This window comes from Thalia democratica, chromosome 8 (genome assembly GCF_965202585.1).
Source record: "Thalia democratica chromosome 8, ktThaDemo2.hap1.1, whole genome shotgun sequence".
In the NCBI taxonomy this organism is placed as follows: domain Eukaryota; kingdom Metazoa; phylum Chordata; class Thaliacea; order Salpida; family Salpidae; genus Thalia; species Thalia democratica.
In genome coordinates this window covers 11398445-11422408 of record NC_139172.1, presented here as the reverse complement: position 1 = coordinate 11422408, position 23964 = coordinate 11398445, and positions in this window count along the sequence as shown.

Genomic DNA, 23964 nt, shown 5'->3' with positions numbered 1-23964 from the left:
ATAATTCAGTTTTAAGTGATGATAAACAATTTAGAGAATGTTTATAAAAAATTTTCTGACTTTTGCTGCCTTTTTTTGAAAACCTAAATTTTTACCTGATTTTTGTCTTTTTTTTTCCTTTGACCTGACTTTGTGGTAACCCTAAAAAAGTACAAAAATATTTAAAAGATTAAAAAAAGGCACAATAAATAAAAAAATATAAAATAATATTTTAAGTAAAAATACTTAATTATCTTGTCAAAAAAAAAATGGTATGTGATATTTAAACCCATATTTCAGTTTATTGCAACTAAAATTATTCTTTAATGATTGATTTACTAAAAATATATAACAGAGTGCATTTCATTTTGTTTAAATTTATTTAAGTACTTTCAAATAGGACTCGTCAGAAATTGTTTCCTACTGGATTGCAATGAATACAAATTGAAATAAAATTATACTGCAGTTTAAAGTTTTAAGATATAAAATGACGTAATAATCAAAAGTTTAAAATTAAATAAGTTCTAATGCTAAACAAATTTGGTATACTAATAAAACTCGGTAGAATTGAACAATCTAAATAAAGAAGCGATAAAAATTTTAAATTAAAACTATGCTTAAAAATAAAGTTTAACAAGAAACTAATTACTTTAAAATTACTAATATAAGGATTTAAAAAGTCTAGTTTGGTAAACGAACTTTTTCTGCTTACATAAACTGGGCCTAATAATGTAACTTGTTTTAAATCAAACAATTTAAAGTTCTCGACTTAAATGTCTTTAAGGAGATTTATATCCAATATTTATTTCAACAGTTTATTACAAACAAAACAATGTTTCACTCCTATACTTGCATATAGGAGATCCTCAGTTGTTGTAAATAGGTCTTATTCAAATAGAATCTTATTCAAATATTCTATTTGAATAAGACCTATTTACAACAATTGAGGATCTCCTATATGCAAGTATAGGAGTGAAACATTGTTTTGTTTGTAATAAACTGTTGAAATAAATGTTGGATAAACTGGGCCTTAAAGATTGAATACATAAGGCTTCAAGAATATGCAATTGAAAAGAGTTCTCCGCTCTCACTAAGACTGAAAAATTGTCCTTTTTATAATTTTTAACACACTCAGGATTATCCAACAAATGTTGCCCAATCGCCAAGAAGTATTTTTTAGTTGGTTTCTCAGAACGGCCATCAAACCACTTTTTCAAGACTTTCGGAACATGTTGATCGATTCTTACATGGAACCTTTGAGATGTTTTTCCCACGTAGTCACTACCACAGTGACAACTAAATTTATAGATGATGTTACTTTTTTCATGGGTGGGAGAAACATCTTTGTAAATTCCATTTAGAGGTCGATCAGTATACAAAATTGTTCTTAAATGAACAGAGCTGAAAACTTGGCTTATTTCCTCTGAAATTTTCTTAGAAAACCTCTCAGAAATATTTCCAAGGTAAGGAAGTTTTAAGTATACCGGACACTTCTGAGGGCCAATCATTTTTAAAGCTGTTGAACTTCTAGCTCTTGTTATAACTTTCGAAACTAAGTTACCTGGATAACCAAGCAAAAGGAAAGTGTTTTGAAGTGTTTTCAACTCCCCTTCAAGAAAGCAAGGAGAACAAAGTCTGGTGAAACGCTTCACCATACCCGTTAAAACTCCTAACTTCTGTTTGACTGGACCAAAAGATGCCCACGGAACATATAATGCTTCTGAATTTAATTTACGATGAATTCTAGTTAAAAGTTCCCCCTCAACTGATTGTTGGACACAAACATCTAAAAAGTTTAACGAATTGTTGTGTTCTTCTTCTTTTGTAAAACTAAGATTTTTGTGAAGATTATTAAGATCATTAAGATTAACTTTTAACTAGAATTCATTGTAAATTAAATTCAGAAGCATTATATGTTCCGTGGGCATTTTTTGGTCCAGTTAAACAGAAGTTAGGAGTTTTAACGGGTATGGTGAAGCGTTTCACCAGACTTTGTTCTCCTTGCTTTCTTGAAGGGGAGTTGAAAACACTTCAAAACACTTTCCTTTCGCTTGGTTATCCAGGTAACTTAGTTTCGAAAATTATAACAAGAGCTAGAAGTTCAACAGCTTTAAAAATGATTGGCCCTCAGAAGTGTCCAGTATACTTAAAACTTCCTTACCTTGGAAATATTTCTGAGAGGTTTTCTAAGAAAATTTCAGAGGAAATAAGCCAAGTTTTCAGCTCTGTTCATTTAAGAACAATTTTGTATACTGATCGACCTCTAAATGGAATTTACAAAGATGTTTCTCCCACCCATGAAAAAAGTAACATCATCTATAAATTTAGTTGTCACTGTGGTAGTGACTACGTGGAAAAACATCTCAAAGGTTCCATGTAAGAATCGATCAACATGTTCCAAAAGTCTTGAAAAAGTGGTTTGATGGCCGTTCTGAGAAACCAACTAAAAAATACTTCTCGGCGATTGGGCAACATTTGTTGGACAATCCTGAGTGTGTTAAAAATTATAAAAAGGACAATTTTTCAGTCTTAGTGAGAGCAGAGAACTCTTTTCAATTGCATATTCTGGAAGCCTTATGTATTCAATCTTTAAGGCCCAGTTTATGTAAGCTGAAAAAGTTCGTTTACCAAACTAGACTTTTTAAATCCTTATATTAGTAATTTTAAAGTAATTAGTTTCTTGTTAAACTTTATTTTTAAGCATAGTTTTAATTTAAAATTTTTATCGCTTCTTTATTTAGATTGTTTAATTCCACCGAGTTTTATTAGTATAGCAAATTTGTTTAGCATTAGAACTTATTTAATTTTAAACTTTTGATTATTACGTCATTTTATATCTTAAAACTTTAAACTGCAGTATAATTTTATTTCAATTTGTATTCATTGCAATCCAGTAGGAAACAATTTCTGACAAGTCCTATTTGAAAGTACTTAAATAAATTTAAACAAAATGAAATGCACTCTGTTATATATTTTTAGTTAGTTATGCACCGGAAAAAAGCTGTTCAAATGATTGATTTAAATCCATAGAGAAAAGTCAACTTAAGTTACTAATTTATTTGATACCATAAATCATTACTAAATCTTTATTAAATAAATACCAAAAATTAAATCTACTGCAAAAAATAAAATTTAAAGTTAAGTTTATTGTTTCACTACCTTTTTCTGCAACTATCTATTCATTATTAGTACCAATTATTATGCTAACTATTACCTGCATAATTAAGATAAAAACCTTAACAATTTAGTAGGAATGGTATTAATGATAATTATCTAAAAAATAATACTGTGTTCAAATTATAAAGCTTGAGAAACTAGTAAAAAATAAGTTGCTTATTTACGTAAAGTTGTTCTAAAAAAAATTAGTACACAGGATAATTCATTTATTAGATAATGTAATGTATTAAAGAAGAGATAAAAGTTGAAAAACTATAAACTTATATAAGCCAAAAATATATATGAAAAACACTTCGAATTTAAAACAGTTGCACAAATTTTATTGAAAAGTTACTAAAAAAACTTTTAATCAGAACTTCAGATTATTAAGTCATTTCAAAACCTTAATATCTTAACATATTTTTATAAGTAAAGTAAGTTTTTGTAGTTCGTAAATTAAATGAAAAGTTTATTTCAAATGAACATGATTGTTCACACTTTTTTATTATTTATAAATATCTATATGAATCTTTTTCAGCATAATCAAAACTAAGAAGACTTTTAAGTCAACATATATAAGTGATTTTGCCAATTTTAATACTACTTTATAAGTTAAACATTATAACAATAGCAATACATTTTGTTTTGAGAAGTAACTTGAACATTATAAGCTGAAGTGTTTGTATATATAATTAAAATGTACCCCTTTAATACTAATTGTTTTATAAAATAATAGCTTAGACTATAGTATTAAAATGTTGAGATTGCTGATATCAAAAATTTTTTTAAACATTCTAAAATTAAACAAGATCAATTTTTCAGATATTTATCTGCAAAACCAAGTTTCACCCTACAAGGGATCTTCAGTTACAATTTAATTCTGAAAAATAAAGTTGAACTTATTTTAAAAGCCTAAAACAAAAGTGTTTATTTAGTATTTTATTCTAATTCTTGATTGATTTTCTAACTAACATAATTTACAATTTCTAATTTACTTGTTTTGTTTTGCATTATGGTGTCTTCCATGTTTTGTTTAACTTTTACTTTTAAGATTTAAATTGTAACTGAGGATCCCTTAAAGGGTGAAACTTAGTTTTGCAAATAAATATCTTGAACAATTTATAATCTAATATAATTTTATTTAATGAATAATCTTGTATATTTGTCTCCTTATTGTTTAATAAGTTGAGAACTATTTTGTTCAATTTAGAACCTCAAATATAAATCTAGTCTAACATTAAGAGTAAAATAAAAAAACTGTTTTTGTATTAATAAGCTATATCCAGTACATAGGGTATACAACGAGCCTGTCATAGCTGGGCCCTTTGGCAGGCACCTGTAATCTAGCTACTTAAAAGCTAGAAGTGGTAACTCTTGACTACATTAAATGCTGATATTCATCACCGCGTAAAATTCTAAAAATATATTAAATAACATATAAACTAAGAAACATGAAAATTGCTTTTCTTTTATAATAAAAGTGCTTCTAAATTTTATACCATACAATAGTAAATTTAATTTATATTATGGCTATAGGGGGTAAGCCATGATTTTACAAGTTGATCTTATTTTATAGAGTTTTTATTATATATATTCCTATAAGCTTAAAGTTGTTTTTTATTGTTTAAAAAACTCAAACTATTTTTTGATATATGACAGGTCAAAGTCGGGCAGCTTAATAGGTTCCCTATAGGAAGGGAAAACTAAAATAGCAAAAAAAGACTATTTTGTTTAAAATCTATTTCCTCCTACATTTTTCAAGCAATCTTCTTCAAACTTTCACAGTCTAATCTTTATATAGGGGTATGGAGTACAGCACATATTTTGGTCATATTGTAATACTCATTTAAGTCCATATGATTTGTATGTGTTTTTGCTTTATTAAGAAGAATCTGAAAAATAAAATTTATTTCAAAAAAAAAAGTTTGCCACCCAAAAATCTAATTTCACCAACAAAAATCACATACTTTTCGAATTTTTTGACTTGAACAGTAACAAAATTACTTATACATGTTCTAGACTACAGTAACCTCTTGCTTATTTACGCATATTGTGTCTACAGAAAAAATGCATAAAGATACAAGAGGTACCAAATATACTTACTATAATGGCTGTTTTTTTATATAACATCTAGTTAAAAGCAGGCTGGGGACTTTCTCACTTTTAACAATTTGTTTACTTTATTTATATATATGAAAAAAAAGATAAAACTATACATATATTAAAAAAAAATTAAAATTTAAATAAAATAATAATACTTGTAGAAAAATTTCACTAATTTTAATAACAAGTAGATTTTATCTTTATCGTTATTTATATGTGACTTATTAAATACATAAAATTTATATTCTATTCTACTTAGCAAATTCAATCTATAATTTTGCATTTGTTTACTATTAAGAAATGGTGTGGTGTCTATATAAAAGTTTGTTTCTATAGTCTTTTACAAAAATATGCATTTGGTGCTGTTATGGGTTGCATCTTTTGAACAAAAATATATAAAATATAAGAAAAATGTTTAATAATTTTCTTTATGTTACTACAACTTTTTTTAATTTGATCTTTGCCCACATAAGGATAAAATTGTCTTGCATTGTATTAAAGATATATTTAAGGATTTTTTGAGTAGGAATGAAATTTCATGCCATAAAAATTTGAGCAATTGAATTTTTTTATTTTTTAAAGGTATAAAAGGAGGGGTGTTAAAATACCTAAGCTTTATACAATAAACCTAATTTGTGCAATATAAAAAAAAATAAAAATTTTATTTTTTGAATATTTTAGAATTCTAAATTACTTAGCTAAATGAGAGTGCGTAACGCCACAAGTGCATAAAGATGCAAGAGGTTACTATATAAGACATTTCAACTGCTTTTGTTGTATTATGACATCATTATTACACCTAATATGCAAATTATGTCTGTAAAGTTGTTTTTTTTTTTATAAAAAGCAAATTCTTCTGCCATTTTACTTCTAGTTACTTAATTTAGAATATAAAATGTGTCAAGTCAGCACGGTAGAAAGATATTACTGATGTGATGTCATTTCAATTGCATGTTGATATATATATTAAGTACATTTTAAATTGCTTTCAGTTATTAGAAATTATAATTATTATTTTTTTTTTTTTTAAGGTAGAAAAACATCAGAATTAACTCACTCTCCCCTCTACAACGATAAACGTTTTCTGAAGGTCATGCAAGTGAGTTTGAGCTCGTCACGTGTTATTCCACCTGCCCTATCTTTAAATTTACTAAGAAAAAATTTTACCATTTAATTAAAAACTAAATCTATAAACAAAAAAGTAGAACTTTTAACTAACCAAAATAATAATAAAAAAAACTAATCCTAACCATAAAATTTTCAATAAATGTAAATTTTAAGTTAATGAGCACCTATATATGAGTAAAAGATCTAGTATATCGCAGAAAGGTCATGTAAATCTATTAAAATTAGTGTAAGTTTATTCTTTAAATTTAAGATTCTTTATTTAAATAAACAATAAATGTTTATCTGTATTATTTTTTTCAACTTCAAGTATGTTATTGTTTTCAAACTAATATTAGTTCAAGTTTATAAAGTATTGTACATCTAAATAAATTAAAATTTAATTTGTTAGTTTGTTTAAATGTTTTAGATGACTGTTTAAGTCAAAAAATCAAAAAGTATGTGATTTTTGGGGTGAAGTCAGTTTTTTTGGCAGCAATCTTTGGTTATGGTCAGTTTTAAGGGCGCGTGTTTTACTTAGCAAATTCATCTTTTTTAGAGGTACTTTTTGACATTATATTCAATTTTTTATCTTAGCAGGGCGTAGCCCTGCTAATATTTACATTTATTATCAAAGTTGCTACAGTACTAAACTATATTTACTTTGAGGACATGTCAAAATTGCATTACGACAAAATTGCACGAAGACAAGTTTGCACGAGGTGACAAAATTTAACAATCAAAATTTTTCACAAAAGGTCAATTTTGAACGAAGATACTTTTGCTCACAGACAAATTTGCACGAGAGGACAACATTTCACGAAGACAAATTTGCACGAAAGGATAATTTTGCACAAAGACAATTTTGCATTAAAGGTCAACTTTGCACGAAAAAAAATTTCCACAAAGGGTCAATTTGCACGAAGATACTTTTGCACCTAGATAAATTTGCACGAAGGGATACAATTGCACTAAGACAATTTTACTTCAAAAGTCAATTTTGCACGAGAGTTAAAAAAACTAAAAGATAACTTGATAAAAAACAAAAAAAAGTTACTGACGATGGTAAGGGTAAGAGGTAAAAGTGATAGTAAAAATAAAAAATAGTTTATAAATATTGTTCAAAAGAAAACAAGAAAATAAATAAAAAAACATAAATTGATTAAAAAGAAAAAAAGCTACCGAACGAGGGTAAGAGTTAGGGGTAATAGTAAAAAAAAATTATAAAAAAAATTAAAAAGAAAAAAATAAAACAAGTTACCGACTGAGGGTAAGGATTAGGGGTAACAGTGATAGTAAAATATATAAATAAAGTAAATCAATAAAAACAATTACACAAAGATTTAGTTGTTGATAATCTTCAATATTTTTTTATTAAAGCTGTAAAGTATTTTCAAAACGTATTATAAAGTTAACATTGTCATTACATTCAAAGTTTTTTTTTGCACTTCATTTTAAGTCGAGAAATAAACCTTACAACAATAATTAAAACAGTTCAAGATAAAATAAAACTAAATAAAGTTTATAAAGAAGACTAACTAAAAGAAATTTTATTACTATCTGAAATGTTATATAAATAAACAAGTCTGTTTAACTTTCAGTGACTTTTTGCTCTAGGTATAAAAGAAACTTAGTTAAGTACAATTACATCTATTTATTGTAAACATTTACATATCATTATTGTAAACTTAATTATCATAAAAATAATTAAATAGAGCTACTTGTATAAGCTTATTTCTTAAAAAGTGACAAAACTTTTTAGTTTAAAAACATTCTTTCTTCATGTTATCTAAGATGATGCAAGTAAAACACTTAAAAATAGTTTTTATATCCTTATAAAGTGGTCATTTCAAACCAAGTGATGAGTATTATTAAGAGTTTTAGAAGTTTTATATGCTGATGTAATTCTAAACTTTATAGTTATTGCTAACAGTTCATTTTTAGTAACAGTTGCTAACAGGTGTCATTAATAAGGGTCAGATAGATTATTTCTTACATGTGTTTTCTTAATAAACATTTTATAACTGTATTCCGTCAAGTTTTCGTACAAGTAGGTAAAAACAAAATTTAATTTGTTTTAAATATAAAAAATGGTAACGAAATTTCAACAGTTAAGATTTTGAACATAAAAATAATTTTTAAAACCTTAATTTGTAGAAAGGAAAGTTTAAAATATTCTAAATTAACAGAGTTGTCTATGTTTGATTACTCTTGCATCCCTTAAGTAGTTATAATTATCTGTTAAGCTAATAAAAAAATTCAAATAAGTGTATATAAAATACTCATTTTATATTTCTAGCAACTACATTGGTGTATACTTTTTAAAATAAAAACAGCAAAAGAACTTACAATGTTTTATAGTAAATTTATAGTCTAATAATAAAAAACGTTTTTTTTTTAAATCACTTTAAAGTACTTTGTTTTAAATAACTGCATAATGCAATTGCGTTAACTATGCTAGTTTTTTAAAATGTTATATGTTTATTTAAAAAAAAAAAATTTCATCATTATTAGATCAAAAGATCCACTCCTCTTTTTAATATTCAAAAGAATGAAATAAATTAACGAAGTCAAACCAAAAGAAAAACATTTGTACTACAGAGATAAGTTTTACTTTATAAGAAATGAAATGTAAATGAAACAAAAAACACATTATTAAAACTGTAAAAAATCTTTCTAGTATTACTATTATTTTAAGCCTTTATTTTACGAGCAAGCAAAAGTAACTTAAACAAAAACTTATCTTAAAACAGAAAAATCAAAATAAAAAATCTAACCACGAAGCTAGTATCTAATTTCAAAAAGAAAATATATTAATTATTATTGGAACAATGATTAATAATTAAATTTATGTGACTTTTTCTAAAAGATGCTTTAGACAATAAAAAGACAACTATAATAAAAACAATTATTCTAAAATCTACTTAAACTTCAAACAAAGTTATATTTAAAAGATAAATCTGTTTTTTTTTTTAATTTTTACAAGAAAAAATAAGTGAAAAAACTAAATTATTACTACTAATTTATTATTATAATAAAATTTTATGGTAAAAACGAAAAAAAGAAAATCTATTCAATGAAAAGATTAAATCAAATTGTTAAAATTTTACGTAAATTAATATACCCTAAAACAACTTGCTAAGCTGTTAATTGACATTATTTAATCGATACTTATGTAACAAAAATATTTTTTGGTTTAATCAAAACAATAGTAATAAAGAATGATTTATAACGAAATGACTTATTCAGTTAATGCTCATTTATTTAGCAAGTGAAGGAGAGTTTTTCCCGCCTGCAGCAAAAGATGATGAAGAGTCATCTCTTTAAAGCGGTGCAGAAAGTTGTTGCGGTACACGTCGGATTTCATATTTTTTACAAAAAAAAAACCCTCTTTTTAACAAAATCTTTCAAATCACCCCACAATCCACATCCTTTCAACCGTTTGGGTATGAACCCAAGGATTGACAGAATGTACAAAACCTACGGCATGGTTCATTTTTTTCATATTCGTCATCCAGTGAACACTACTTTATGCTATCTTGATAACTAATGTTCTTTTTTTGTCGTACTAGTTAAATTTACAATTATGATGAAAATTGTAATTGTACTTATCTAAGTTTCTTTCATGCTTTTATTATCGTATTTAAGTTTTTATTATTTTTAACTTGTTGACAATGATTACTTTATAATCCTTTTTTAAAAAGTTTACAATTTAGAAAAAATATTTTTTTAGATTATCAACAATTATAACATAACATTGTTAAAAAAGTTAACGTTTTAGCAAATATATTGAAAATGTTTTAAACTATTTAATTAAACTCTTTATTAGACTAGAAAACAGTAATAAACTTTCAATTGTTCCAATGAGCAAGCATCTTTTTTTTTTAAGAATACAAAAGTTATTAATAAAGGTACTGTGTTAGATATAAACTAAAATAAACAATTTATTCTCTAACATTTTACCTTACTGAAAATGATAGAAAAAAAATCTTATCATTTAAACTAAAAACTTGTATTTATTTGTGTAATTGTTTTTATTTATTAACATTTTGTTTATTTTACTATCACTGTTACCCCTAATCCTTACCCTCGGTCAGTAAGTTATCTTATTTTTTTCATCTCGTTGATTACAATATTTTTTTTATAATTTTTTTTTACTTCTACCCCTAACCCTTACCCTCAGTCGGTAGCTTTTTTTTTTTATTAATTAATTTTTTTTTTTTTTACTTTTTTTTTATAAAAATACTTATAAATTATTATTTATTTAATTTACTATAACTGTTACCTTTAAATCTTGCCCTCGGTCAGTTACTTTTTTTTGTTTAGTTAGTTATCTATTTATTATTTTGTTTAAATTTATACCATTTTTCTGTTTTTTTTTATTTATCGAGCAAAATTGCCCCTTTGTGCAAAAATTTCTTCTTGAAATTTTGACCAATCGTGCAAATTTGTCTTCGTGCAAAAGTGTCCCATCGTAAAAATTTGAACCTTGATGCAAAATTAACCCCTCGTGTAACTTAGTCCCTTAGTGCAAATTTGTCTTTGTGCAAAATTGACCCTTAATGCAAAATTGTCTTTGTGCAAAATTGTCCTTTCGTGAAAAAATTTTATTGTTAAATTTTGTCACCTCGTGCAAATTTGTCTTCGTGCAATTTTGACCTGTCCTCAAAGTAAATATAGTTTAGTACTGTAGCAACTTTGATAATAAATGTAAATATTAGCAGGGCTACGCCCTGCTAAGATAAAAAATTGAATATAATGTCAAAGTACCTCTAAAAAAGATGAATTTATTAAGTAAAATACGCGCCCTTAAAACCGACCATAATCCAATTTTTTTTTTATTTTTTCAGATTCTTCTTAATGAAGCAAAAACATATCCAAATCATATGGACTCATAAGTCCAGCAAACATCACCCAAGTACTCCCTACCCCTGGTTATATGCACGAATGGGCACACGATATTCAACATTATTTCAAGGAACTTTTTCCTATTTTTTTATTGATATTCAGTATATATTTAATACCAGGTCGTCTAAATATGTTCAATCTGCTTTTTAAAACGTAAAGACATCGGTAAGGTACACACTTTGAGAGGTACGCACCCAAGTAAACTACGCACTACTTTATTTTATTTAGAACTAAATGTTCATAAATTTTTACAGGTGTTATCAGAGACGAAGACAAGCTTTTTTAAGCAAAGAAAGAATGACATTTCAACTACTTTGACATTTTTACTATATCAAAACTTTATCGTCTGACAAATAAAAGTTATTACTTTTATGACAAATGTATTTGACTAAAACTAAATAAAAGTAATAATTAGATTTAAATTAAGTTTTGTTAAACCAAAGTTTAATTAAACTTGTACAAGAACTGTTTTAAATATAAAATTAATTATATTTATTAGTATATAAAAGTAAGATTGCAACTATTTCAAAGAAATGAAACTCTAACATTTATCTAACTTAAATAAAATATAATATCTTTATAAGTTTAAACTACAGACCTTTTTTTTAATAAATAAACAATTTGTATTTAACTTTCAAATTTGATTCATCAAATTTTGTCACGAAAAACCTAATCATAGTGGTACAAGATTTAAGTAAACAACTATAATACAAAAAATAATCTTATAAGTAAACACAACTTTAATTAACAAAAGTATATTTTAAATTAACACAAAATGACTTTAATTATGGTTTTTTGTTTTTACACAATTAAGGTTTTATTTAAATCAAAAAATGTCAACGAAAATTATCTTACAATGTCAAAATCTGGATTTTTGTGGGCTGAGAGACCAGTTCAAGTTAACATAAAGTTTTGATTATGCCATTTTAATCTTTAAACTACGATTAAGCCCAATCAATGCTCTATAAGAATAACTTATCTTTTTTTAGTATGAAATTCCACTTAAAATGATTAAAAAGTGTAAAAGTAAACGAGTATAGAAAATATTTAGTTGTATTATCAGGTTAATCTACTTATAGGTGATGATATTAAGTTAACTGATAGTTTAAATATATGTTCTAAACAAGTAAGAATAAGTTTAGCTTAGTCAACTGTACATCTGTATCAAGACTCCAGTCGAGGCACACATACTTAACTGTAATCATTCAATATATACAACTATTTTGGCACGACTGTTTTTTTAACTCTTTTTTTTTATTTCAAATTTGTAAGAAAAATTAATATGTACCCTTTGTTTACAATTTTCTAAGTGAATATACTATTCAGAATTTTCATTTTGCTTACTTTCTTTTTTTGGTTGTGTTATTTCTTGAAGTTATAAAAAAAATTATTTTATTAAATCGTATTAAGCATGCTGTGTACGACTCCATACCCAAAATGTTTGATCTTACATAAGGTCTTTAGACCAGGGGCGTGTTTTGACTGGTTTCCTGTTTCCTGTGAACCCCCTAAAAAAAGAAAAGAAAAAAGAAAAAAAAGATTTTTAGAATATCACTAAAAACGTTGTTTATTGACTTTGTTTTGGTTATTTGATAAACGTTGAACAATGAATGTTAAATTTATAATACTGAAAGATTATAAAAGTTTCCTTAACAAAAAATGCCCGTTCTTGCCCAGCTGAAATAGATTTCAATCATATTTTTAATTTTGACGTGATAATAGGTAAAAGTTTTAAACTAGCATTTTTTTTAGGAAACTTTTTACTAAGATGCTCTTAATTCCCATTATAAATTGTTACTTATAGTAAAAAAATGTAGATTTAGTATTGTTTTTCTACTAGTAAGTACAATTTTACTTAAAAAATTTCAAATATAATCAATAAAGTTTTATTTTACTTAGTTGATTAATAATATTGTTTGAAGTTTTTAAACCTTGAAAAGTTCAATTAAAAGAGTTTTCAAAATCAGCTTTAGACCATTACACCAACTAAAAATTTATTCTTTCATCATTTAATGGTATTTTTTATTTAAGTTATTTTATTTTTGTATATCTGTTGGCCACAAAGTTGATTCTTGATTTTTAGAAATATTCAAAATCTATTTTTATAACAGTTTCCAATATTTATATACCATTTGCAACTTAATATCAATAGATTATTCATTTTGTATTTTATATTTTATTACACAAAGCTTTTCAAAACCATACAAGATTTCTTTGTCAAGTTATAAATTTTAAATGAAATTTGAAAAAATTTTTTTAAGTGAATAGCTTGGAAAATAACTTAAAATTATGACGTATGAATAAATTAAAATAAATACAAAAATTAGAGATTCAGTAAATAAAACTAAAGGCATGTTTATTAATAGTTTGTTAATAATTTTGTTTTCTTATTTAATGCTAATTGCTGATTCTCTAATTTTTGTATTTACTTTGATTTATTCATACGTCATAATTTTAAGTTATTTTTAAAGCTATTCACTTAACAAAATTTTTTCAAATTTCATTTAAAATTTATCACTTGACAAAGAAATCTTGTATGGTTTTGAAAAGCTTTGTGTAATAAAATATAAAATACAAAATGAATAATCTATTGATATTAAGTTGCAAATTGTATATAAATACGTTCAAAAACCTTTCTATAATAGTTTCCAATATAATATAATACTATAATAAAATATAAAAAATTTCATTAATTTATAAATAAAACAGTGTATTATAACAACAACGTTAATCAAAATAGTGGGAAGTTTTAATTTATAGTGTCTAAAAAAATTATCAAATATAAAATAATTTTTTTTTTTTAAGTTAATGGTTTGGTCAAGGTTTCAAAAATTGGCTTATAAAGTTTAATAAAAATAATTTAAAATTATCTTTAAAAATATTTTTTTTTACTAAAGATATACTATCGTAACTGTCATGATTTATAATAAAAATGTTTAAAAAGCATTTAGAATATCTCATAGAAATATTTATAAAATAGAATATAAGAATATATATTAATACAATTTTTCTCTGATATAAATAACTTATACATACAGTTTGCACAGTTAGATAGGATCTAACTTCTGCTAATGGTACAACTTTAGAATGGATTATTCAGCTAAATCAGGAACAAACTTTTTCAACATAAAATTGGATAAACTAACCTAGCAAAAAAAAACTCAAGGTAAAAAAATTCAACAACAGTCGGTTTAACAGAAAAAGCTGGTTGACAGCTTGCTCTATCAGAAAAAAAATTTTCTGGTTCCCAAGTTTTCTGTTTTAAGGTCAAAGTATTTGGTCAAAAATGGGTCAGTTGATTTTATTACTTAGGTTTTAACTATTTAAGTAGGTATTTCAATTTTGAAACAAGCAATTTACTACATGAAAACAATCAGGTTTATATAATAAGTTTAATTGTAAGGTTTTTGTTTGAGGTTTTTATATTTATACAGATAATACAGTATATTAAAAATATTGTAGTTTAACTAAAACAAACTTTATAAATATAATTATTTACAGAAAAAATAAGATATTCTAAAGATTATGTTAGTTTACTATTTCTCTGTGTAAATTAAATAAATATAATCATTTTACAACTACAACTAATTGTTTATGTAAATTAGACTTGACTCTCTTTCCAAGTTAATGTGATATATTTGATTTAAATAACGGATTTGAATTTTGATATACAATTTGTAAATTCATAAATTTTTTCTGGATCTTTTAGTTTTAATTTATCTAAAGTTAATACAGAATAACAAATAAAAAAAATATAGTACTTTTCTGTTAGTACTTATATGTTTTTTTTATTTCTAAGCAGAAAAAAGAACTTTGAACACAAATTATTTTGCGTAGTACGTTCAATGCGTACTTAACTGGCATTGCATACCAAAAAATGCGTACTTAAGCGACAAATAAACAAACAATAAATTGTGAACCCTCTTTGAAAAACGGCTAGACACGCCCCTGCTTTAGACTAAGTTTTTTGAGCGTTTTATATCGTTTGACAAAAAAATTATTAAGTATAAACTTCAGCCGAATTTATAAGCTTTATAAAAAACTAACAAACAATCTAAAACAAACCACTCCTAGTTTATTTCAAAAAGAAATATTATTTGTATAAAAAATTAGCCTTAAAAATACTTAAACTTTTACCTTTTTTGTTTAAAAACAGCTTCTACCCATGACTCAGACTTGTTTTTGAAACTAATGATAATTTTTTAAGCGTAACTACTGCATTGTATTTTGAATTTAGCAAAACATAATATTTATTCTAATGTGGTTAAAAAATGCTATAAAACATAAATAGTCGCACAAAATCTTATACAGAAATCTAAGTTTTCATTGTTTAAACATATTTAAATATAAAACTAATTATGCTGCTTTTGTATCAACGCTTTTTATTACTTACAAAAAACATTTCAATAATACTTACGACTTAACTATAAAGAAGTGTCTTAAAATGAACAATAAAGAAAAACTTTAGAACTTTTAACTAATTGCTTTAAATTAAGTACTAAAAACATCATTCTGTTCGTACAAGAGTGGCCTCCCGCACTCAACTAGCAATTTAACTAAAGAACGAATTATAAACAAAAACCTTTTAAGTACTACAAAAATATAACATCAAGTTAGCTAAAAAATATTCTTCCTCTTCTTCGTACGGAAATGACTTCCCGCACTCAATTAACAAATAGTGAAACTTGTTTATTATGTGCTTTTTCATAAAAAAATATCTCACAAAATTTTCAATCCTTTGCCGCGACAACTTATGTGGTCCTTCAGATGTGGTCCAATTTTGCTAGTTTAAACCGTTTTGCATCAAAGCTTACGATGTCTTATTTGTATTTTTATATTAAACAGTTTCAAACTTAGTTTTCTTTTAAAATGTGTGTCTGATTAGTACATTAATGTTATCTTCAACGATTTCATTTTATTTTTTATGAATTTAACTAATGCTTGCATCGTTATAATTATGCATGTAGTAATAGATAGTTTAAATAAAACAAGTTTACCAAACTTTTACTGTTGTATTAATTGTATAAGAACAATCTAATAAAATATGTTTGTTTTTTTATTTAAATTTATTTTTCAGCAAACAAAGCAGACGAAAAAAGAAATGCAGTAAAACGAAGACTCAGAGTAGTATATTTGAAATAAAATTACAGTATATTTATTATACTTAATTAGTTTCGAATTTAATTTAAGTTGTTTGTTTAATTATTAATAAAAAAGGTCTGTAGTTTAAACTTAAAAAGATATTATATTTTATTTAAGTTAGATAAATGTTAGAGTTTCATTTCTTTGAAATAGTTGCAATCTTACTTTTATATACTAATAAATATAATTAATTTTATATTTAAAGCAGTTCTTGTACAAGTTTAATTAAACTTTGGTTTAACAAAACTTAATTTAAATCTAATTATTACTTTTATTAAGTTTTAGTTAAATACATTTGTCATAAAAATAATAACTTTTATTTGTCAGACGATAAAGTTTTGATATAGTAAAAATGTCAAACATAGTTAAAATGTCACTAGTAGTTACAGTTTTCTTTCTTTGCTTTAAAAAGCTTGTCTTTGTCTCTGATAACACCTGTAAAAATTTATGAACATTTAGTTCTAAATAAAATAGTGCGTAGTTTACTTGGGTGCGTACCTCTCAAAGTGCGTACCTTACCGATGTCTTTACTTTTTAAAAAGCAGATTGAACATATTTGGACCTAGTAGTAAATATATACTGAATATCAATAAAAAAAAAGGAAAAATTTCCTTCAAATAATGTTGAATAATGTGTGTCCTGATTCGTGCGTATAACCAAACATTGGAAAATAAAGAAAAATTAAATAAAGTCTGCACTTAGATGATTTTCTTTATTTTGGCATTAGCCTGTTTAAAAATAAATATAGAATTATATAGTATAAATAGACAAACGTGTTTTTTATAGTAACTGTCTTTGATTGTCAATTTTTTTTTATATAAGTTTAATAATAATATCTTTTAATAGACTCAATATCAGTTAATACTTGACAGTTACTAAATTGTTTAACTTCACTTATCTAAGCAACAGAATTAGGGGAGTTCCCTAAACAATTAAAGTAAAATATGAGGAGAAACAAGCAAAATAATGTATATTACACTCACAGTTACCAAAAGTAGCTATAAAGCTATAAATCTTAGTAAAAAAATTGCTTTTTTGGAAGGTGGTAATAAATTAGCTTTTAGCCCTTAAATAATTGCGATAAGTGATTTTACACTATAAGCTTATGGAAAAAAATATTGCTGTTTTAATAAAAAAATTGCCTTTAGAATAAATAAAACCCCCTTTTTTAAAAGCTTTAAAATTTGTAGTTTCTGATTTTAGCTCATCTAGTAATAGCTTTTTGCTCTAAAGTAACCTTTTATAAAGAGTAAAACAGCATAAATAATTAGTAAACTGAAATTAATGTATGATAATGAAATTTTTTGTCAAAATAAATTTTAAATTTACTTAAATTTTAGCTTTAAACTTTGTTTACAAACTCTTGTTGAACGATAAAAGTAAAATTATTACAATCAGTTCTTTTCTTAAAAAAATATTTAGAAATCTTATTAAAAACTGTCATTAAAAAGGTTAAGTTAATAATAATCTTGTTTGTTAGTTTAAGATAATTAAAATAATCTCATTGTTTGAATAAAATACGGAGTAGAGTTTGAGACTAATGTTTATTCACCATATAGAAAAAAATCAAACAGCTTAATTAATAGGATATTAGTTAAAAAAATGTCTATTCCTTTTGATAGAAAGTGTTTTATCATTTCATTTTATACGTATTATATCCTAAAAATTAACTTTATAAACTTAAAACTAAAATTTCTTGAATATTGGTCTATAAGTAAACATAAGCAATGTGAAAAAGCAAATTTTTTAACTCTTTTTTGCACTTGGACATTTTTAAACGTTTTTCATTTAATTTACTTAAATTAAAACAAACTTTATGCTGGTTGGACATGTTAATTGTTTTATTCAGTAAAACAAGTTTACAAATCAATAAAACAGTTAAGCAAATATTTATAATTTTTACCTACATACATATACAAAATTTTTCTAGACAATATTTAAAATACATGGTGCTCTTAAATATTATGATTATACTAAATATTTTATTGTAGTTGATTTACTAATTCTTTCCTTTTATTTATTTTTGAGTTATTTATTGCATTTTTTTGTTTGCTCTTGTAGAAAAGGAAAATTAAAATTTAAATGATGTAAAAACCTAAATCTAGGGTAGGAGACAGTGTGGGCGGAGCCCATGGTAGACTATAGTTTCCATGGTCAATATTGGCAGTAATGGGTTAAAAATGTGCTTTCCATTGTTTTTATTGTATGTATAAGTAGTTGTTAAATTTTTTGTTTATTTTTTACTTGTTATTGTTTTAAAATTTAGCTCAAAGTATTAGTCACAAGCAATTGGTGCGCAGCCCATGACTGAAAGGTCCTTCTGCACACCAATCCATCGACCTTGGTTGTGAGTCTCACATGTTTTCTTTTTTTAATAAATTTAAAGTTATAAATTGAAAATGTGCTTTTTCTCTGATTGCTAATGGACTTATATTTAAGACAAAATTTTCATGAAGTTTGTGAAGTTGAATTTTTGGTAGATATATTAGTTTAAGATTATAAAATACTAACTGTTTCAAAAGGATAGTCTTTAAAGGATATTTTTATAAAAAAAAAAATAAAGGATCTGTTTTAATACAGAAGTGGTAAATTTGTTTTTTAAATTCTACCTGTAGAAACAATATTGCACATTTTAGTTTTTATAATCAAAGTTAAATGTGTTTAGTGTATACAAAGTTCTCTCTGGCCCAGACTTTTAATATAACTAATCTCAAAAAACGGAGGAGAAGATAAATTTTTAGTGAAATAGTCTATTTTTGCAGTTTTAGTCTGCAACTCCTGTAAGGAACCTATTTTTGCCTCCTACTTTGACTGGCTATATCTCAAAAATTATTTTGAATTTTTAATTGCTGTAAAAAGCATTTTGTATCTTGGTAAAAATATATAAAATAAGATCAAATTGTGAAAAAAAGTGTTTTATGATTATATGCCCCATGCCCTTAAATTATTTTCAAAAAAACTACAAAAATCACTTCTTGATTTTTTAATGTCATTTTGAAACATTTGCAACTGTTTTGTTCGGTTTGTTGTTTTATATGGTGATTGGAAAATATTGATTGAAACAATAGATTTAATTATTTTGCATAGTGTTGGACAAGTTGTTATAATTTTATATATGCAATTTACTTTGATGATTTTTTAAATAGTTCCAGACTAAAAATAAGTTTGATCTGTTTTAGGAGGCTACTAACACTTTGTCATACTATATTGATTTTCTATATTTGTGCTCCTGCACTTAATTTTACACTATTTTTTAAAATACTTTTCAATTTGATTATAAAGGTACAACACAATTTATAAAATTTTCTCAGAAATTTCAAAAGAAAACTTATTCAGTTTCCCTTTTTACCTAGAATTTTAAACTAAAAATTTAAACAAGTTCTTTATAAAATGAACTATTATATACTGATAATATGTTTAAATATTTTCATATTTTTGTTCAATAAAAAACCCATTATATCAAGTAGCTGTATAGTATCTTTTCATTATTTTTTTACCTTTAGTTTAACTTTATACTTAAAAAAACAACTAAACTTGTACTTAAAAACTAAAATGTAGAACAAAATCAGATCAGCAGGAAGAATTTTTTTTAAATCACTGGCTACCCTTTTCATCAAAAATATTTTAACAAGTGGTATGGAATGTACAACAGACCCAACTAATGAATTATTATAGAAATTATGTAAAACATAAAGATAAACTTTTGACAGAGTGGTAAAAAAATCTAGAATCCTGGAAATCCTTGAATATTCAAAACAAATTACTAGAAAACCTGTAATTGTTAACAATTTTAATTTTGGTTTTACATGAAGAATCCCTTATTAATTTTTTTTAAACACATTTGAAGTAGCTTAACAGTATCTTTTTTATGTTGTTATACTACTTAACACAGTTTTTAACCTTAACTTTAGTCTAAAAATAGACTGTGTACTTTCAATATCTGGAAGAAATTTCTCAAAAACTAGTGACCCACCCATTTGTAGAATTAAATATTTAATACTTTAAAACACATAATAATCATGATTAAATAAAATATAAATTTAAAGATCTTTGTACTAACTACAATGTTTTTTTTAGCTCATTTAAGTTGTAAAATGGTAACTGTACAAATAAGTGATCCTAGCTGGATTAAAAAGCAAAAATTTTCCAATAAATGGAAAAGTAATCCAGAGTTAAAAAGTAATTTTAATTATTGACTCTATTAAAATCTTATATACATATTCTACTTATTTTTCATCCTAGGTTGGATTTTACCGGACCCCACAAGCATTTATTTTGCAAAATAAAAGTTTTGCATGAAACGCCTTAGAGCAAAATCACATTGCTTAAAAACTCATGCAAAATCTGCCAAGCATTTAGCAAATGTTAGATGATTAGATGATGTATCTAGATGTTATATAATTATTGTTCCACTTTGTACACCACTAAAAACATAATTAAATATTTAAATATCAGGAACACTTTTTCAAAAAAAAATTCATTATTTAATGTTTATCACTTATAAAAAAAAGTTTTTTTTTGTTAAAGTTCTAATATAAAATTTAAAGTGAAAGTTTTTAAAAAATTGTTACAATATTTTATTATCAAATTAGCAATATATCTTTTTCATTAAGGGGTTAAAAAGTCCAGTTCTTAAATCACAAAAATTGACGTTTGCTGTTTTTTAACTACAAAAACTGTATACTTTAAATTTCTGTGTTCCAAGGAGAAAAAAAATTGACCCAATTAAAAAAAAAGTCTTTATATACTTTAAGTTTCTGCTTAAAGAAATCTTAATACATCTATAACAGGTTCCTTCTACTTCTTCAACATCAGTTACACATTGTTCGCAAACAGCTGTAATAGAAGCTAGAATTGCCATGCATCTTGCTATACATGGAAACATAGCAACTAGCACATGCCTGGTAAAGTGCTTAAAAAATTGTTTAAGGCATGAGGACATTCAGTCTGCACATCTTGCAAGAACAAAATTCACTGCAGTTGTGAAGAGCGTTCTCATGCCAATGTGCAAAAAATAACTGTTAGAAGATATTGGCTGTAGACCTTTTTCAATTTTTGTTGATGAAGCTACAGATAAGGCTGGTCGCAACAGCTACTTTGGTTAGCTTTTAAAGATATAAAATTATCTATATAGTTCATGATCTGGTATCCAGTATATACAACTGGTTTTCCAGCTCACTGCAATGGCGGGTTTTATATGAAAAAAATTACCAAAGGATACATGGAGGAATTCCCAAACGTCTCATATCTCCTGGGTCAACTTGCTGGCTCAGTATTTATGAGCCTCGTCAAAGAACTTAAAGCTTGTATTCCTAAGTGTTTGGACTTAATTAAAAGTATCTCAGTACTAAATAAAGTGAGAATTTTTTAGTTTTTAGTAGAATTAAGCTGTAAATTGTATTGATCTAAACTGTAAAAAATAAGTATTTAAGCTTCCTCGGCCTGATATTAGTCCATTGTTAAACAATGAAATAGTCAAGAATATGACTTCACAACAAGAGCGTGACATCATTGAAAATGAATGGTCCTTCTTGTCTGCTGAATTTCATGAAGCAACAGGTTGTTACTTATCATGTTTATTTATTTTCCAGAGCATCATTGTTAATATCTTAGTTAAATACTATAAATAAAATTGTTAATTTAATGTTTTATTCCTATAAAAATATAATGAAACTACATTTTATTTACTATGTACTAGTAGTTTATGAAAGTATTAAATACTACTAGATGAAATAAGTGGAGTTAAATTTTGGCTGAAAGAGCTTGAAAGAGAAACAAGCTCTTACAAACAGCTTGCTAAATTTGCCCTAAAGCTCTTTACATTACCACATTCAAATGCTGCAATTAAAAGGTTGTTAAGCCAAATGGCAGTTGCAAAAAATCGTTTACAAAATTGCATGGATATTGAGTTGCTAAACTCAATTTTAATGATTAAGTAAGTTTCTTGATCAAAAATTTTTATACCAAGTTGTTATTAATTAAAATTATATATGTTACTACAGAAGTGTAGTAAGATATAAAGGTACATGCTGCCACAACTTTATAATGAATGAAGATGATCTTAACAAAATTGGAACTTCTTCTATTTATGATCAACCACCACAATCCAATGAAAATGTTTATGAAATTGCTGCAGAGATGTCTAACCTTGAAGAAATTTATTTTGAACAGGTTAATTTTTTGTGATTCTTTTTTTTTAATATGTAGCTGATGTACATATTTTTTTCAAATGATCTTTTCTAATTCTGTAGTTAAAGTTTCTTTCAATTTAATTTTGAATGATTGTGAAAACCAATTTTAAAGTAGTTTTGCAATTAGAGTTAAAAAATCATTTGTTTGCAAGGCTTTAAATTTTGTTAAAAAAAAACTTAAAAAAATTACTTAGCTAATTTTTGTAGTTACTCATATATAGATAGTTACGAGATAAACAGATAGTTAATAAAAACTTATTGTTTATTATTTTCAAAGATTTGTTTAGTAACTACTTGAAATTTTCTTATTTATGTTCATATCTAATGATTTATTAAACAAACATAAAAATATTTTACTGAAAAATATTTATTACAAAGTTTTGTATTTAATTTTTATTTAAATAAATAAATTTTTAATTTGTATATATTCCTGTTTAAATCTGTTTTTACCATATATTAAACACTGACATTTGGTAGTTACAGTACATGTGTATATATTAATTTACACTTTAACTACTTATACTTTATAATGTTCTAGTACTAAAGATAAAGAAGCTGCCTTAATGTACTCAGAACGGATATCAAATATGTCAATATTTAGTTTCCCTGTTAAAGTTGTTTATTAATTGCATGTTGTTTTTGTTGTTCTACTTGTTTAAATTCTTTAAAAAAAAAAACTAAATTTTTTTAAAGAAAAAATAATTGATACATTAAAAGCAAGCAGGTTGATTTGAAACAAATGTTATGCTATGAAATGTTACAATTTGTTTAAATTCTTAAAGTATTTGTTTTTTAATTTGATTGTTTCATCAAAAGCAAGCAGGTTTTTATGAAATAAATGTTGATAAAAGAGAAATGCATGAGCATGAAAGTTTTGTTTTAGTTTTTATAACTGCATGCATAATTTTCAGCAGATATTTGTATAGTTTGATAAATTTCTAGCTACTTTTTAATTTGTTCACTTATTTTTTTAAGTAAAAGTTATAGAATATAATAAACATAACAATAAACTGTACAGACATAAACAAAACCTATAAATAGTATGGACAGATTATATATGTAATTTATTTATTTTTACAAAATAATTGATGGGTTTTAAATATTACCGAAATACTAAAAGTTTTACTCTAATGCACCATGCTATAAGTAGCCAGCATTTAACAAATGGTAGTTTTAATTAATTTGAGCTAAACACATTTCATAAAAATATAACTATAATGTAAAGTTATTTTTTGTACATTTGTAAAACTGCGTTAGTTGAATGCGCCTTCTGTAATATGGTGTTATTAACTATGAGTGTTCATTCGACATATATGAATTTTTATTTAATAAAAGTTTATTAAATGTAAATCAAACCTCACCCTACAGAAACTTTGAAGTA